Below are 18,108 nucleotides of genomic sequence, written 5' to 3'. Positions count from 1 at the left end.
CCCTAACAGCCTGTCCCAGCTCCACACAGCAACCTCTCCCTACACTGGCAAAACACTGAATGTAAAATGGCGGCCAGATCAGGTTTATTTATAAGGTAGGCGGTATGTCCATGTGCTGAAACGTCTCAATTGGCTGTCCTGTACCACCTGATGGATGTGCCATGGGTCAAAGTTCTTCACAATGTAAAAGAATATGGCGGGCGCGAATATCTCCATATGTTCGGCGAATCGCAAGCACGCAAAGTTCACCGCAAAACGACCACCGGGCGAGCCGCAAGGCCATCTCTAGTTGAGATATAAAGAGAAAGACTTGCAGACTTGTATTAGCTAATGCAGGTAATTTTTGGGGAATATCTCAGGAACGGTACATCCTAGAGAGCTGTGACCCCCACAAGATTTCTTTCCAGGTAGCAAGGGATGTGTATACCAAGTTTCGTTGAAATCAATGGTTGCGTTTTTGAGTCATCGTGGAACATACATACACATATATATGTACAGTGGAGGAAATAATTATTTGACCCCTCACTGATTTTGTAAGTTTGTCCAATGACAAAGAAATGAAAAGTCTCAGAACCGTATCATTTCAATGGTAGGTTTATTGTAACAGTGGCAGATAGCACATCAAAAGGAAAATCGAAAAAATAACTTTAAATAAAAGATAGCAACTGATTTGCATTTCATTGAGTGAAATAAGTATTTGAACCCCTACCAACCATTAAGAGTTCTGGCTCCAACAGAGTGGTTAGACACTTCTACTCAATTAGTCACCCTCATTAAGGACACCTGTCTTAACTAGTCACCTGTATAAAAGACACCTGTCCACAGAATCAATCAATCAAGCAGACTCCAAACTCTCCAACATGGGAAAGACCAAAGAGCTGTCCAAGGATGTCAGAGACAAAATTGTAGACCTGCACAAGGCTGGAATGGGCTACAAAACCATTAGCAAGAAGCTGGGAGAGAAGGTGACAACTGTTGGTGCGATTGTTCGAAAATGGAAGGAGCACAAAATGACCATCAATCGACCTCGCTCTGGGGCTCCACGCAAGATCTCACCTCGTGGGGTGTCAATGGTTCTGAGAAAGGTGAAAAAGCATCCTAGAACTACACGGGAGGAGTTAGTTAATGACCTCAAATTAGCAGGGACCACAGTCACCAAGAAAACCATTGGAAACACATTACACCGCAATGGATTAAAATCCTGCAGGGCTCGCAAGGTCCCCCTGCTCAGGAAGGCACATGTGCAGGCCCGTCTGAAGTTTGCCAATGAACACCTGAATGATTCAGAGAGTGACTGGGAGAAGGTGCTGTGGTCTGATGAGACCAAAATAGAGCTCTTTGGCATTAACTCAACTCGCTGTGTTTGGAGGAAGAAAAATGCTGCCTATGACCCCCAAAACACCGTCCCCACCGTCAAGCATGGGGGTGGAAACATTTTGCTTTGGGGGTGTTTTTCTGCTAAGGGCACAGGACAACTTATTCGCATAAACGGGAAAATGGACGGAGCCATGTATCGTGAAATCCTGAGCGACAACCTCCTTCCCTCTGCCAGGAAACTGAAAATGGGTCGTGGATGGGTGTTCCAGCACGACAATGACCCAAAACATACAGCAAAGGCAACAAAGGAGTGGCTCAAGAAGAAGCACATTAAGGTCATGGAGTGGCCTAGTCAGTCTCCGGACCTTAATCCAATCGAAAACCTATGGAGGGAGCTCAAGCTCAGAGTTGCACAGAGACAGCCTCGAAACCTTAGGGATTTAGAGATGATCTGCAAAGAGGAGTGGACCAACATTCCTCCTAAAATGTGCGCAAACTTGGTCATCAATTACAAGAAACGTTTGACCTCTGTGCTTGCAAACAAGGGTTTTTCCACCAAGTATTAAGTCTTTTTTTGTTAGAGGGTTCAAATACTTATTTCACTCAATGAAATGCAAATCAGTTGCTATCTTTTATTTAAAGTTATTTTTTCGATTTTCCTTTTGATGTGCTATCTGCCACTGTTACAATAAACCTACCATTGAAATGATACTGTTCTGAGACTTTTCATTTCTTTGTCATTGGACAAACTTACAAAATCAGTGAGGGGTCAAATAATTATTTCCTCCACTGTATATATACACAGTTGCAAGAAAAAGTATGTGAACCCTTTGGAATGATATGGATTTCTGCACAAATTGGTCATAAAAAGTGATCTCATCTTCATCTAAGTCACAACAATAGACAATCACAGTCTGCTTAAACTAATAACACACAAAGAATTAAATGTTACCATGTTTTTATTGAACACACCATGTAAACATTCACAATCCACCATCTAATGGAAAACTTAAAGGGAGTTTGTCACCAAAATATGACATTGTACACCACTTACATGGCTCTCTAGCACACCTATCCATGATTCAAATGGTACCTTTATAATTTTCTTCTGAGTTTCACCAGCAGGAAAAACGCACTTTAATCCATATGCAAATAAGGGCTCGCAAGTGCCCAGGGGTGGCGTTCTGTGTGTAGGTGCCCAGGCTGCTCTGCCTTCTTTTTACATTACTCCTCCCCAGCCTCTTCCTTGGCCCGCCCTGCAAGTCCCTTATGTCATCCACAGGACTGGCCGATATACCGTGCGTGCGCAGTGCACTGCCGGCACGGGCATGCGCACTGTGATGCCAATTGTGGGCACTGCATCGCTACATGTAGTGCGCATGCGCCAGCACAGGCATGAAACCAGTGACTAGAGGGTGGACCAGAAGCAAACAGGAGGACTGGAGGTCGCGGTGCACTGTGCACGCGCGGGATATCGGCCGGTCCTGTGGATGATGCAAGGGACTTGCAGGGCGGGCCAAGGAAGAGGCTGGGGAGGAGTAATGTAAAAAGAAGGCAGAGCAGCCTGGGCACCTACACACAGAACGCCGCCCCTGGGCACTTGCGAGCCCTCATTTGCATATGGATTAAAGTGCGTTTTTCCTGCTGGTGAAACTCAGAAGAAAATTATAAAGGTACCATTTGAATCATGGATAGGTGTGCTAGAGAGCCATGTAAGTGGTGTACAATGTCATATTTTGGTGACAGACTCCCTTTAACCCCTTAAGGACTCAGCCCTATTTCATCTTAAGGACTTGGCCATTTTTTGCAAATCTGACCAGTGTCACTTTAAGTGCTGATAACTTTAAAACGCTTTGACTTATCCAGGCCATTCTCAGATTGTTTTTTTTCGTCACATATTGTACTTTATGACACTGGTAAAATGAAGTAAAAAAATGGCATTTTTATTTATAAAAAATACAAAATTTACCCAAAATTTGTTAAAAAATTGCAAATTTCTAAGTTTCAATTTCTCTACTTCTATAATACATAGTAATACCTCCAAAAATAGTTATTACTTTACATTCCCCATATGTCTACTTCATGTTTGAATCATTTTAGGAATGATATTTTATTTTTTGGGGGACGTTACAAGGCTTAGAAGTTTAGAAGCAAATCTTGAAATTTTTCAGAAATTTTCAAAAACCCAATTTATAGGGACCAGTTCAGGTCTGAAGTTACTTTGCGAGGCTTACATAATAGAAACCACCCAAAAATTACCCCATTCTATAAACTACACCCCTCAAGGTATTCAGAACTTATTTTACAAACTTTGTTAACCCTTTAGGTGTTCCACAAGAATTAATGGAAAATAGAGATACAATTTCAAAATTTAACTTTTTTGGCAGATTTTCCATTTTAATATTTTTTTTCCAGTTACAAAGCAAGGGTTAACAGCCAAACAAAACTCAATATTTATGGCCCTGATTCTGTAGTTTACAGTAACACCCCATATGTGGTCGTAAACCGCTGTACGGGCACACGGCAGGGCGCAGAAGGAAAGGAATGCCATACGGTTTTTGGAAGGCACATTTTGCTGGACTGTTTTTTTTTACACCATGTCCCATTTGAAGCCCCCCTGATGCACCCCTAGAGTAGAAACTTCAAAAAAGTGACCCCATTTTAGAAACTACGGGATACGGTGGCAGTTTTGTTGGTACTAGTTTAGGGTACATATGATTTTTGGTTGCTCTATATTACACTTTTTGTGAGGCAAGGTAACAAGAAATAGCTGTTTTGGCACAGTTTTTATTTTTTGTTATTTACAACATTCATCTGACAGGTTAGATCATGTGATATTTTTATAGACCAGGTTGTCACGGATGCGGCGATACCTAATATGTATACTTTTTTATTTATTTATGTAAGTTTTACACAATGATTTCTTTTTTGAAACAAAAAAAATCATGTTTTAGTGTTTCCATAGTCTGAGAGCCATAATTTTTTCAGTTTTTGGGTGATTACCTTGGGTAGGGTATGATTTTTGCGGGATGAGATGACGGTTTTATTGGCACTATTTTGGGGTGCATATGACTTTTTGATCGCTTGCTATTACACTTTTTTTGATGTAAGGTGACAAAAAATAGTTTATTTAGCACAGTTTTTATTTTTTATTTTTTACGGTGTTCATCTGAGGGGTTAGGTCATGTGATTTTTTTTATAGAGCCGGTCAATACGAATGCGACGATACCAAATATGTATACTTTTTTTTTATTTATGTAAGTTTTACACAATAACAGCTTTTTTAAAACAAAAAAAATGATGTTTTAGTGTCTCCATATTCTGAGCCATAGTTTTTTTATTTTTTGGGCGATTGTCTCAGGTAGGGGCTAATTTTTTGCGGGATGAGGTGATGATTATATTGGTACTATTTTTGTGGGCAAACGCCTTTTTGATCGCTTGCTGTTGTACTTTTTGTGTAAGGTGACAAAAAAATTGTTTATTTAGCACAGTTTTTATTTTTTATGGTGTTCATCTGAGGGGTTAGGTCATTTGATATGTTTATAGAGTCGGTCGATACGGACGCGGCGATTCCTAATATGTATACTTTTTTTCCCCCCCTATTTTTTACCAATTTTTTTTTACTTTATTTGGGGAAAATTACGTTTTGGTTTATTTTTACTTGAAACTTTAAAATTTTTTGGGGGAAAACTTTATTTTTTCAACTTTTTTTTCACTTTAATTTTTGTCCCACTTTGGGACTTGAACTTTTGGGGGTCTAATCCTTTACAATGCATTCCAATTCTTTTGTATTGGAATGCATTGGCTGTATGAGTAATACTGTGTGTATTACTCATACAGCTTCCGGCCTGTGAGATCCAGGGAGCGGCGGTGATCGGAACAACACATGTCGTACCGGTACGTCATGGGTCCTTAAGGACTCGGGAACCATGCCGTACTGATACGTCATGGGTCCCTAAGGGGTTAAGGGCAAGACAGTCTGAACTACACAGACATAGCAGGATGATTCCATGATGACACTTACTTCTTGTATACTACAAATTAACACAAATCACTGCGAAAAATGCACCAAAATGATACGCAACTGACAATACTAGCTAATTCCTCAGGCCGATGTTAAAAGCTGAGAACTTTGCCAATATCTTCCAGTCAGGAACATATCGGAGCCCCTCATGCACCACGTCACGGTGTCTGAGCACGCATGGGGTCCTACCACTAAACTGCCCGTGGTGTGTGAACAGGGTCTGAACAGTGCTAGAAACCAACTCACAGCCAGACTCTCACATGCCTCCATAGTGGTATCACCAATAAACTGTGAGGTAGAATAAAGCTGTGAGCCGCACCCACAACAGACCATGTGACACAGAAGTACCAGGTGCAAAAGAATGTTACCCGAGTGAATGAGGGGCTCCGATATGTTCCTGACTGGAAGATATTGGCAAAGTTCTCAGCTTTTAACATCAACTTGAGTAATTAGCTAGTATTGTCAGTTGCGTATCATTTTGGTGCATTTTTTGCTGTGATTTGTGCATGTATATATTTTTTCATCTGCACAATGTATCATTTTGTGTAGGATGTCCTTGTGGTGCATGCGGTCCGCCCCGGCATCCTCCATTGTGCGCATTTTTTGCTGGAGATTGCCGTTGTCTGCGGACCGCATGCGGAGGAATTGCTCTCCTGGTTATAGACACGCTACAGTGTTTGGGTTTGGAGCATTTTCACCCGTTTAGGCCAGTTTTCAGTGAGTTTTTGTCTTTATGTGTATGGAATGTGCCACTTCATTGTGTTGGTAACATTCTTTTGCACCTGGTACTTCTGTGTCACATGGTCTGTTGTAGGTGCGGCTCACAGCTTTATCCAACCTCACAATGCATTGGTGATACCACTATGGAGGCATGTGAGAGTCTGGCTGTGAGTTGGTTTCTAGCACTGATTCAGACCCTGTTCACACACCACGGGCAGTTTAGTGGTAGGACCCCATGCGTGCTGAGACACCGTGACGTGGTGCATGAGGGGCTCTGATATGTTCCTGACTGGAAGATATTGGCAAAGTTCTCAGCTTTTAACATCGGCTTTAATAATTAGTTAGTATTGTCAGTTGCGTATCATTTTGGTGCATTTTTTTGCAGTGATTTTTGTATGTATATTTTTTCATCTGCACAATGTATCATTTTGTGTAAGATGTCTTTGTGGTGCATGCGGTCCACCCCGGCATCCTCCATTGTACGCATTTTTGCTGGGGATTGCCGTTGTCTGCGGACCACATGCGGAGGAATTGTTCCCCCAGTTATAGACAAGCTACAGTGTCTACTTTTTTCAGCAAGTTTTTTTATACTTCAAATTACAACCAGTTCTCCCATTCCCTAATAGCTCAGTGTGTTGGCTCATTACAAGGTCTTTCAGTTCTGGTGTGACAAACACGGCAGGGGAAGTGGCTCGTATGCTTCATAATAGTGAGATCACAGACGTCCATGCAAGCACCGTGCGACGCGCATTACACAAGTCTGGAATGGTAGGGTGAAGAAGCCTCGAAGCGATGAGATGAAAATTTGTAGACTGGGCTCTGATATGTGCAAATGGGTCTGGAAGAAACAAGGGTAAAGGGGGCTAATGGATCGAGAAATTGAAGGAACTATCAAGTTCGGTGGAGGAAGCATGATGATAGACTGTTTCACAGCAAAAGGTGTTGAATACTTGACTACTTCGTACACTCGAGTACTATGGGTATGAAATGGATGACGTAGCTTTTCAGCAGGACAATGACCCAAAGCATACGTCGAGATTGGCAAAGAAATAGTTCAGTGACAATGATGTAGAGGTGCTGGATTAAACTACACAGTCCCCAGACCTCAACCCAATTGAACATTTGTGGGTAGAGTTGAAGAAAAAGCTGTATTTGTACCTAAATGAGTCAACCAGAATCCACCAACATTGGGAATGTGTAGAAGAGACCTGGGAACAGATTTCGGTCAAGACATGCTTGAATCTGATCGAAAGCATGCTCAGAAGGATTCAGGCAGTGTTGCAAGCCAAAGGTGGATTTATAAAATACTAACATAATAAAAATTAATATTTAGAATTTTAGGAGCAAAACAGTAACAATGCAGTTACAGGACAATAATCTGCATAACTAATCATATGCTAAATAGTTGGAAGTCCAATATGTATGAGATAGCCAAGATGATTGTCTATAAAATGATGGTAGTCTCACGTTTGAAGCTATTGTTGATGGTGATATATTGAGCCTGAAGGTCAAAAGTTCAAAACATTGTTACCCTTTTGCTCGTCAGTGTATATATATCTTATATATCTTAGTTAGAGACAACTGGAGGAGGAAGAGGACAGATTATGAGGAATATTTATGGCCACCACAGAGAGACAGCTTCTGGGGAGGCATTTTGTGCTGATTTGTGGTATTTGGTTCTGCGGGGATGGTATTTTGTGCTGCACTTTGGTATTGCTGACCCTGCCTTCTTGTATTGTCCCCATCTACCTGTGTTAGCCCTGACTAATTGCGTTGCCTCACCTTCTGTTAACTTGGACCCGCCTGCAATATGGGGGCCACTTTTCTATGCTTTCCCTGATAAAGCTACCTAATAATATCCCTATACACTCCTTATACTCTTCCTTTCACACTGATTGCTAGCTTGTGTCTGTAATTGCTTTTTGGCAGACACAACCATCACACATTATCAGGCTAGACTAAGAATGGCATTTCTTTATTCTGCGCATAAGGACCTGTCTGAATCCTGCCCCCTGATTGGCTGACAGGCTGTCTGTTCGATTCGTTTGGCAGACAAATTTGTGTTAAAATTGAGAATCAGAATCGGTTCGCTCATCTCTAGTGCAGACATATTAGTAAATCTGGGCCAATGTGCCAGACCCTTTTCTCTCCCTACATCATTTTTAGGTTGAGTTGGGAGCTTTTTTCATACACATTAGATTATGGGCTGGTGCTGCTTAATGAGAGCTGAGCTGCAGTACTCCGACTCAGTCTGCTGTTTTGTTTCCAGAGGTTTGTTGGATCCCCCCACCAATTAATATTGGTCATCAATATCTAAAGGGTGGAACCATCCTTTAATAAAGTTTTATACCTGAGGTTAGGGATAAAAATTAAAATATGTTCTTTTTTTTTATTTTTAAGAAATTGTAATTTTTTTTGTCTCAGTTTTGACAAGGACCAGTTTTAACCATTGGCTGGCTGCCCGTCTTTCTTATTCCTTGGAAGAAACCCAATATGATCTGGTTCCTTTTTTGTTTCACATATCAAATTTAATTACAAAGGATTGAAAAAGACGAAGATGATTAGAAAGAGAAACTGATATGGGAACAACCCTATATATGACAGAGCACTTAATCTACAGAACATCTGCAACCAAAGGTTATGCATCCAGAGAAATGGTAGAAATTTGAAACCTTTTTTTTAAATTATAAATCACTTGCGCGCCGCTCTTCTCTGTGTGGTCCTGTTATCCTCTCTCTGGGCTCCCGACAAGTTTGAGGACCTTTCCCACTCAGCCAATCAGTGGCTGCAGCTGTGTCACGTGTCAGTCCAGTGATTTCCTGCTGCGCCAATCACTGGCCTGACACGTTACACAGCTGCGGCCACTGATTGGCTGAGTGGGAAAGGTCCTCAAACTTGTTGGGAGCCCAGAGAGAAGATACCAGGACCACACAGAGGAGAAGGGGAGCTGCTTCAGACAGGACCAGGGCCAGGTGAGCATAATGTTTTTTACACAACATTAATAGAGGGGGGGTGACATGGGAGGGGGGAAATGTGACATGGGGGGGGGGAAATGTGACATGGGGGGGGGTGATGTGACATGGGGGGTGAAATGTGACATTGAGGGGGAGAAATGTGACATTTCTCCCCCTCCATGTCACATTTCTCCCCCTCAATGTCACATTGCCCCCTTTGTGTCACATTTCTTCCCTCCCATGCCACATCATCTCCCCCCATTTCACATTTCTCCCCCTAAGTCCCATTTCTCCCCCTCCATGTTACATAACCCCCTCCTTTTTACATCACCCCCACCGAGTTCTGGTGGGGGGAGAGGGGTGCGCCAAAATGTAGCTTGGCATGTGGTGGCAAAAATCCTTGCACCGGCCCTGGTTTGGAGTAAACCAGTGTGCTTCTTTACTGGAGGATTTCAGGTGCAGTCAGAGTCCCTTGCTGCTTTGATTGACAGGTCCAGGCAGTGGCAAATCAGCAAGGGAGGGGCTGGCTACAGAAAGGAAGAGAACTTGGGTACAATGAGAGCAATGGTGACTCCCTCACTGCACCAAAGGCCTATGTCTATGTAAACAGACAGATTCGCTTTAATTACATACAAGTACAAAAGCGTTCAGATCCAGGTGCTGTTTTAAAAAATGTAGAATATTTTTCATGGGACAACCCCTTTAATGGTCAGTGCTACAAGCAGATACCAGACAATTATATTTCACAGTTAATTTTTTTTGTTATGGCTAAAAGTTGATATTAAATATAGCTGATCGTAAATATGTAAACTGCCTATTCATTCCCCTTCCTGAGGAAGGAGTCGTGTTAACTCCGAAACGCGTCTGGTGTACACAAGTCTCTACAAAAGGAAGAAAAACCGCAGCTTACTATCTGTGCATCTTTACTCAATTTGCAACAATATCCGAATATATTTCGTAAAGAAACGAAAGTCCAGTCTTGTCCTGGGAAAAAAGACATCAAGCTACTACAAATTTCAAGCGGGTGTAACCACACACCTACCCCGGCACTTAAGCGGACTGTTTCCCTGTTTGCAAGTTCATAGCTCACATTTAAAGTTGATCGGAGGTGCGACTACCTGTGCTGATAATACGTGGGACGCCACGGTAAGCGTAAAAATCCGAACACTTTACTTCTTCCAAACAGTGAGTAATCTATCATAACCATTATATTATCACAGTGCACTAGCTAAACACTACTGAGCTATAACTGTGAAAGATCATATGCAATGAATCGCAAAGGACAATATTTCTATCTCAGCAAATTCCTATATTGAAAATTTGATTTTAGAGCGATAAGGTACCATATTTTGCATATTACCGTATATACTCGAGTATAAGATGAGTTTTTTGGCACATATTTTTGTGCTCAAAAAGCCCCCTCGTCTTAGACTCGAGTCTAAGTCTGTATTATGGCAACTTACATTGCCATAATACAGACCATGACATGTTGGGGGCCGGAGAAGCTGTTACTTACCTTTACAGCTGCTCCGGTCAGCTCCCAGCACGTCCGCGCGGCACCTCTGTTAAGCTCCCAGTGTAAATCTCGCGAGACACGCGGGCCGCGAGATTTACACTGAGAGCAGACCGCGAGATTTACACCGGCAGTAAGTACCGGCCCCTGCACAGCCTCCCCTCCCCCTGGACAGCCCCCCTCCCCCTGAACATCTCTCCCTCCCCCTGGACAGCCCCCCCTCCCTGGCCAAGTATTAAGTAGGGAGGGGGGACGACAAAAAAATAAAAAATAAACAACCTGATAAATATAAAAAAAATAAAAAAAATAAAATAAATGCCCAGTTGATGGGAGTCTGACTCCCTGTATTTAATGCAGAGTGTGTGTGTATATAATGCACACACTCTGCATTAAATACAGGGAGTCAGAGTCAGACTCCCATCAATCTGAGTCACCCTCTTGCAGATGTGTGTATATAATGTAGAGTGTGTGCATTATATACACATACACTCTGCATTATAGCTGCATTTCCCACTAGTCTTATACTCAAGTCAATAATTTTTCCCATTTTTTTGGGGTAAAATTAGGGGCCTCGGCTTATATTCGGGTCAGCTTATACTCGAGTATATACGGTATATTAAATTGTATTTAATAAATTTTTAAAACTAAACATCGATTAGCGTTTGGTGTGAATCAGATGCAGGTGTGCCCCTCTTACATATTTGCATACCAAATATAACAAAGGCCTTCTGCGTGTCTGAAACTGAGAAACCCTCCTTTAGTGTTAGTCATCACTTCACATACCAAGCAGTGTTTGGTAATAGTAAGCAGTGAAGAAACATTTTCTACAGTCGGATAGGAAGTTGAGGTCTTGATTGATGGGGGCAGGGCTTTTGATGTTCCATTAAAAAATATAACAGATTCTAATTTTGAATTTGCTGCATGTGTTTTAAATGTATGTCTGTGAATTCCCTCTAAAATTAAATGTGATAATACAAAGGATGAATGAGCATATCCTAGAACAGGGATGCTCAACTTGCGGCCCTCCAGCTGTTGTAAAACTACAACTCCCACCATGCCCTGCTGTAGGCTGATAGCTGTAGGCTGTCTGGCCATGTTGGGAGATGTAGTTTTGCAACAGCTGGAGAGCCGCAGGTTGGACATCCCTGTCCTAGAACAGTGAGTGTACCGAAGAGTTAGGTGACATTCAACATGGCGGTGGTATTGGATGCCACCTTTTTATCTGTATATGTACTGTTATTGTGAGGTGGAGCAAGAAGGCACAGTGCAGCAGTAGGTCATATAGGCCCACAGCTACATAAGATATAGGAACTGAACAAAATTAGGGATGAGCAAATCGACTTCAGATGAAACATCCGAAGTCGATTCGCATAAAACTTTGTTTCAATACTGTACGGAGCGAGATCTCCGTACAGTATTAGAATTAGAGATGAGCGAACTTCTGTTTTAAGTTCGGCGTCTAAAGTTCGGCTTCCGGTTAGCGGAGGATCCCGATATGGATTCCGAATTCCGTTGTGGTCCGTGGTAGCGGAATCAATAATGGCCATTAAAACAGAAGTTCGCTCATCTCTAATTAGAATGTATTGGCTCTGATGAGCCGAAGTTATTACTTCGCGAAGTCTAGTGAGACTTTGCATAATAACTTCAGAAATTGATTTCTATTGTAAAAAAGATTTACCGAACTCGGTTTCGGTTCCAAGTGGTACCTTGGAACCGAACCAGAGTTCGGGAAATGTTTTTTTACAGTAGAAATACATTTTTGAAGTTAATATGCGAAGTCTCGCGAGACTTGGCGAAGTAATAACTTAGGCTCCTCAGAGCCAATACATTCTAATACTGTACGGAGCTCTCACTTCGTACAGTATTAAAACGTAGTTGTATGCGAATCGACTTTGGATGTTTCATCCGAAGTCGATTCGCTCATCCCTAAGCACAATAGTAAATGACTATTGGATGATAGCGCTGAGCGGAGGGTTGTTAGACTTGTTCAGGCAGACAAGCATATACAAGTATATTATATACCAAGGATCAGCAACGTCCAGCACTCCAGCTGTGGTAAAACTAGGAGTCCCAGCATGCACACTTGCTTGGCTTTTGTCAGAACTCATAGAAGTGAATGGAGCATGTTGGGAGTTGTATTTTCACCACAGCTGGAGTGCCGGAAGTTGCTGACCCCTGTTATATACATATAATGTGAACTAGGTACTAAATCAGATCTCCCTGCTCTATTTACATTCCAATATAGAAGTATGGACAACAATTAACCTAACACAGTACAATATTAACCCCTTCTGTACACAGCAATTTTACATTTTGTTTTTTACTCCCTGCCTTCCTGGAACCATAACTTTTTTTTATTTTTCCATTCACATACCTATATGAGGGCTTGTTTTATGTGGTACAAGTTGTACTTTCTAACAGCACTATTTCATATTACATGCAATGGAAACAAATTCCAAATGAGGTGGAATGGGGGAAAAATGCAGTTCCACCATAATTTTATAGGATTTGTTTTTACAGAGTTCCTTATTCAGTAAAACTGAAACCATTCACGGTTAGCTCCCTTTCACTTTGGGGCCCTATTCAGGAGATTGGAGCAGAACCCAGGGGTGGGACCCACAACTATCTGACATTGATGGCATATCCTAGTGATAAGCCGTGAATGTCTGCAGTGGGCCGTCCCCTTTAAGGCAAATACAATGGTATTCTTTCAGTAATGAGGAGTGACACAATTTCCCAAAATATGTTCTGTATTAATCCCTTGTTGTCTTCGACATCTTTCCCTTGCTGCTGTTCAGTATACTGTAGATTCCAATGCATAGAAACCTTTCAGGAGCACAGCTATCAGAGTTCTTTATTATAGGGAGCTGTGCACCTGTGTACCAATCACATGACCAGGGCACATTTCTATCTCCTGGGAGTAAACAATGAAGCGTTCTATTAAATGACTGCAAGCAGAGATCTTGAAGTTCATGAATTGATTCAGAATGGGTACTGGAAATTTATATAACTTAATTATGCAAATAATAAAATGTAACTTTCAAACTGGAACTCCCTTTAGGTATGAAAAGAGAAACAACAGGAGTAGAAACATAATTTATCTAAAAAAGTGAGGAAATATTATAGAACAGACATAGCTTTCACATAGACATAAATAAGCAATTATGTTTCCTGCATTGTCAGCTTTTTAATCTATTTTTCTCAATTCTCTTGTACCTGTCTGTAGAATTTACCGAGTATGCATTAAAGTACTGGAAAGTCTGGTAGTGTGACTAAGTCATGTACCTTACTCATGACATAAATCTGGAGGCACACGTCTGTACATGTATGTAAAGTTTTACTGTATTTCCTTATGTTATGTCTCCGTGATGAGACATAGGGCCAGATATATCATTAGGCTAAGTCACTTTTGTGGAGTCAAAAAGTCGCAAAAAAATGCGCAAATCAAGATTTTGCGACTTTTTTGCGACTTTTTGAAGGCAAGCGCTAAGCACTCCAGTTTTGAGAAAATGGGCGTTTTGGCTTATGCAAATGATTGGCAAGTCAAATTTACTATAGCGACTTTTTAAAAAAGTCGCAAAAAAGTCGCAAAAAAGTCCCAATTTCACTCCAGCGAGGACCATGCTTATCTTATGAGACTTTTTAATAGAACATGCGACTTTTTCATAAAAACGTGCGACTTTTTCATTAAGATGTGCGACTTTTGTAAAGCTGCTTACTGACGGATAAACTGCTACCGTCAAACCACATTTATTATAGTCTTAAAGGGCCGATCATAAATCTGACTTGGCTAAAACTGACTTTAGCCATATGTGAAAGTGGAGTGAGCTGTCAGAGTAATGATACATCTGGCCCAAGGTGTTCTATAATGGCTCAGTTTTACAACACCCTGCTAGTTTTAATGTGTTCCCACAGTTTTTTCTCTACCTAGTAGTCTTCACAACCAGACAGCAATGGACACAAAACATAGATAAAAAAAGAACATTTTGCCTTAACTAAAATTGTTACTTATCTAAAACATGTGCACGAGCAACTAAATTATACCAATCCAGCCTCTATGCCAAAAAGAATACTAACACACTCCCATGGCTTTGACTAATATATAGTGTACATCTGTCACATGTCCATTTCTATAGATAGGTGTGTATTAGAGAAAACCAGATGTAGAATTATTCCATAGGTTTCTAAAACATGTATAGAAAAGTCATTTTACTTACCAAATGCTCCTTCACCTGCGTAACTAAGTACTCACACATACATTTGTCTTATCAGGCTGCATACTGGCTTTCCTGCTGCTTTGATGAAGCTTTTGTACCAGCAGCTGTTCCCATCATAATGATGCCGTTACCATCTCTCCAACCCACTGGAAATTGCAAAATACTTCCCTGACATTAGGCATATATGACACAGCAGGAGGAGGGGTGAAAATAAACCCACAGAAAAAACTGCTAATGGTATAACCACTCTTTCAGGTTGAGTTTGCATCAGTCTTACAGTTATATGTTCTTAAGAAATGGCAGGTGAGAGTCTGCTATAATGTTTTGTTAGAAATACACAAAGGAATTAATACAGGTAAAATATAACATGGTTATTAAAGGCTGTCATTTCATTAGATTTTTAGTGAAAGTGTAACACAGCAACTGTTTCCTATCACATCACGTGATTCTAATGACCCAAAGGTGCTAGACATTAGGTGGACATGCAGTGAGCCCCTGATGAGCTAGTGTAGAGGATGGAAGTGGTAGTGTCCCTGCTGTGGTGTTGTCGTGTCATGGTGTCTTACCTCAGGCCGTCACTTCCTGGGGTTCGATGTAGGGAAAAAAAAGGTGAACTGAAGAAACCAGGCACAGTGGAACAAAGAACTTTTTTTACTGAGTGCAAAAACAGCAGCACATCCAACAGCAGTTCATACAAAGTGCAATTCCTCTCCCTGTGGCTTTACTCTGGCACCTGTAGCTGTAGGTGTCCACTGTATGATGCAGGGTTCTAGCTATGCCTGTCCTGAACTGCGGTGATGGTGTCTTGACGTGTTTTCCACCACCTTGCAGTGGAGTCTTGATAGCTTAATCACTCTGCTGACTCAAATACGCCATAGTTTTCAAATCTTTCTTGGCCTAGGATCCTGCAGATTCTCTGGGGAAATTATGTCATCCTAGATAAGCTGCCTCTGTGATCCACATGGCCTAGAGGAGAGGGATGTGGATCAGATGTTTCCTCACTTCTAACTTTCCTCTTTAAACTCTAAACTGACTCTAACTTGCTCAGCCCCTCCCTTAGGAGGAAGTTGGACCATCCCACTCCTGCCAAGAGGGAGGAATTAGATGGTAAATCCCATTCCTGCTGCCAAACACTGCCAACCATACCCGATCTGCTAGTGAACAAAGTGTATAAATTTACATTACATTGCATTACACTACAAACCATTTACAATAGTAGTACCCTCAGGTCTGGGGTACTACAGACCAATACAATACAATGTATAATGACAATATATAAAGGAAATCAGTCACTAAATACCTCTCAATAGAACCAGCTGACTAGGGAGATGTGCCCTTGTCAGATGAACGTAATGGTGTTGGTCCCATCTCATTCCTTGGCTGCACTGCAGAGAAAACAGAGTTTTAATAATATGCAAATTATGTATGCAATAATATGCAAATTAATATGCAAATACATTGTTGTGCAATACCCCAGATAGGGTATTTGCAATTGTTATGTTTTATATGTATTACCATGTATGTGTATATATATATATATATATATATATATGGTATATAAAAAAGAAAAGACACCGCAGCACATCCGTAGGTGAAAAATGTGGATCTTTATTCACCCTTGCGACGTTTCAGTCCACTTGCTGGGACTATTATCAAGTATAATATAGTCCTAGCAAGTGGACTGAAAACGTCGCAAGGGTGAATAAAGATCCACATTTTTCACCTACGGATGTGCTGCGGTGTCTTTTATATTATACACCTTGGTAAGGTGTTTCCACCGCTGGCACCCATCTATTCACTATCAGGTGTGCTGCCCTGACTCTTCGTTGTCATATATATATATATATATATATATAATATATATATATATGAAAGAGACCCCCCTGCGCTCCTATTGTATATAGATATGTATAAATCTACCTATATAGGAAGATCCTGCGGCTTGATGTCTAATAAGGAGCTATTGTTCTCCTTAGGTAAGTGTATACAAAATAGATATATCACCCGCAGGAGATATGGGACATAAGCGCTGGTGTACACAATCAGAAACAGCTAGTCCTTTAAGTAGGCACTATAAATTAGTGCCAGCCTGAATGGCTGAGTGGTTAGCTGCAAGAGTAGGTTATGCCAAGATAAATAAATATAAATAAATATGGGGATTGGAGCATATAATTCATTGGTGAGAGTGACAAGAAGCAAGTAAAAGATAATATAAGTATTTGCACTGGGAGTCGATAATATAAGTATTTCCCTCACCGTTCGACTCCCAGTGCAAATACTTATATTATCTTTCACTTGCTTCTTGTCACTCTCACCAATTAATTATATGCTCCGATCCCCATATTTATTTATATTTAGTTATCTTGGCATAACCTACTCTTGAGCTAACCACTCAGCCATTCAGGCTGGCACTAATTTATAGTGCCTACTTAAAGGACTAGCTGTTTCTGATTGTGTACACCAGCGCTTATGTCCCATATCCCCTGCGGGTGATATATCTATTATATATATATATATATATATATATATATATATATATATATATATACACACACACACTCACCCAAAGAATTATTAGGAACACCTGTTCTATTTCTTATTAATGCAATTATCTAGTCAACCAATCACATGGCAGTTGCTTCAATGCATTTAGGGGTGTGGTCCTGGTCAAGACAATCTCCTGAACTCCAAACTGAATGTCAGAATGGGAGAGAAAGGTGATTTAAGCAATTTTGAGCGTGGCATGGTTGTTGGTGCCAGACGAGCCAGTTTGAGTATTTCACAATCTGCTCAGTTACTGGGATTTTCACGCACAACCATTTCTAGGGTTTACAAAGAATGGTGTGAAAAGGGAAAAACATCCAGTATGCGGCAGTCCTGTGGGCAAAAATGCCATGTGGATGCTAGAGGTCAGAGGAGAATGGGCCGACTGATTCAACCTGATAGAAGAGCAACGTTGACTGAAATAACCACTCGTTACAACCGAGATATGCAGCAAAGCATTTGTGAAGCCACAACACGCACAACCTTGAGGCGGATGGGCTACAACAGCAGAAGACCCCACCGGGTACCACTCATCTCCACTACAAATAGGAAAAAGAGGCTACAATTTGCATGAGCTCACCAAAATTGGACTGTTGAAGACTGGAAAAATGTTGCCTGGTCTGATGAGTCTTGATTTCTGTTGAGACATTAAAATGGTAGAGTCCGAATTTGGCATAAACAGAATGAGAACATGTATCCATCCTCTGATGGCTACTTCCAGCAGGATAATGCACCATGTCACAAAGCTCGAATCATTTCAAATTGGTTTCTTGAACATGACAATGAGTTCACTGTACTAAAATGGCCCCCACAGTCACC

At 41.2% G+C, this 18,108-nt stretch overlaps 1 protein-coding gene across 2 annotated transcripts in view; it reads right to left on the bottom strand.

Moving 5' to 3' along the window:
• The window catches only part of CSF3R (colony stimulating factor 3 receptor), a 91,694-nt gene extending 76,818 nt beyond the window's left edge, over window positions 1-14,876 (bottom strand). For both annotated transcript variants that reach the window (XM_040424416.1, XM_040424415.1), the window contains exon 1: window positions 14,746-14,876. The gene's annotated coding sequence lies outside the window, so the exon portion shown is untranslated. The remainder of the gene's footprint in view (window positions 1-14,745) is intronic.
• Between the last annotated feature and the right edge of the window lie 3,232 nt (window positions 14,877-18,108).

The sequence above is a fragment of the Bufo bufo genome, chromosome 3, assembly GCF_905171765.1.
Source record: "Bufo bufo chromosome 3, aBufBuf1.1, whole genome shotgun sequence".
Classification (NCBI taxonomy): Eukaryota; Metazoa; Chordata; class Amphibia; order Anura; family Bufonidae; genus Bufo; species Bufo bufo.
Note: the sequence above shows the minus strand (reverse complement) of the source record. Positions and strands in the feature narration are given on the sequence as shown.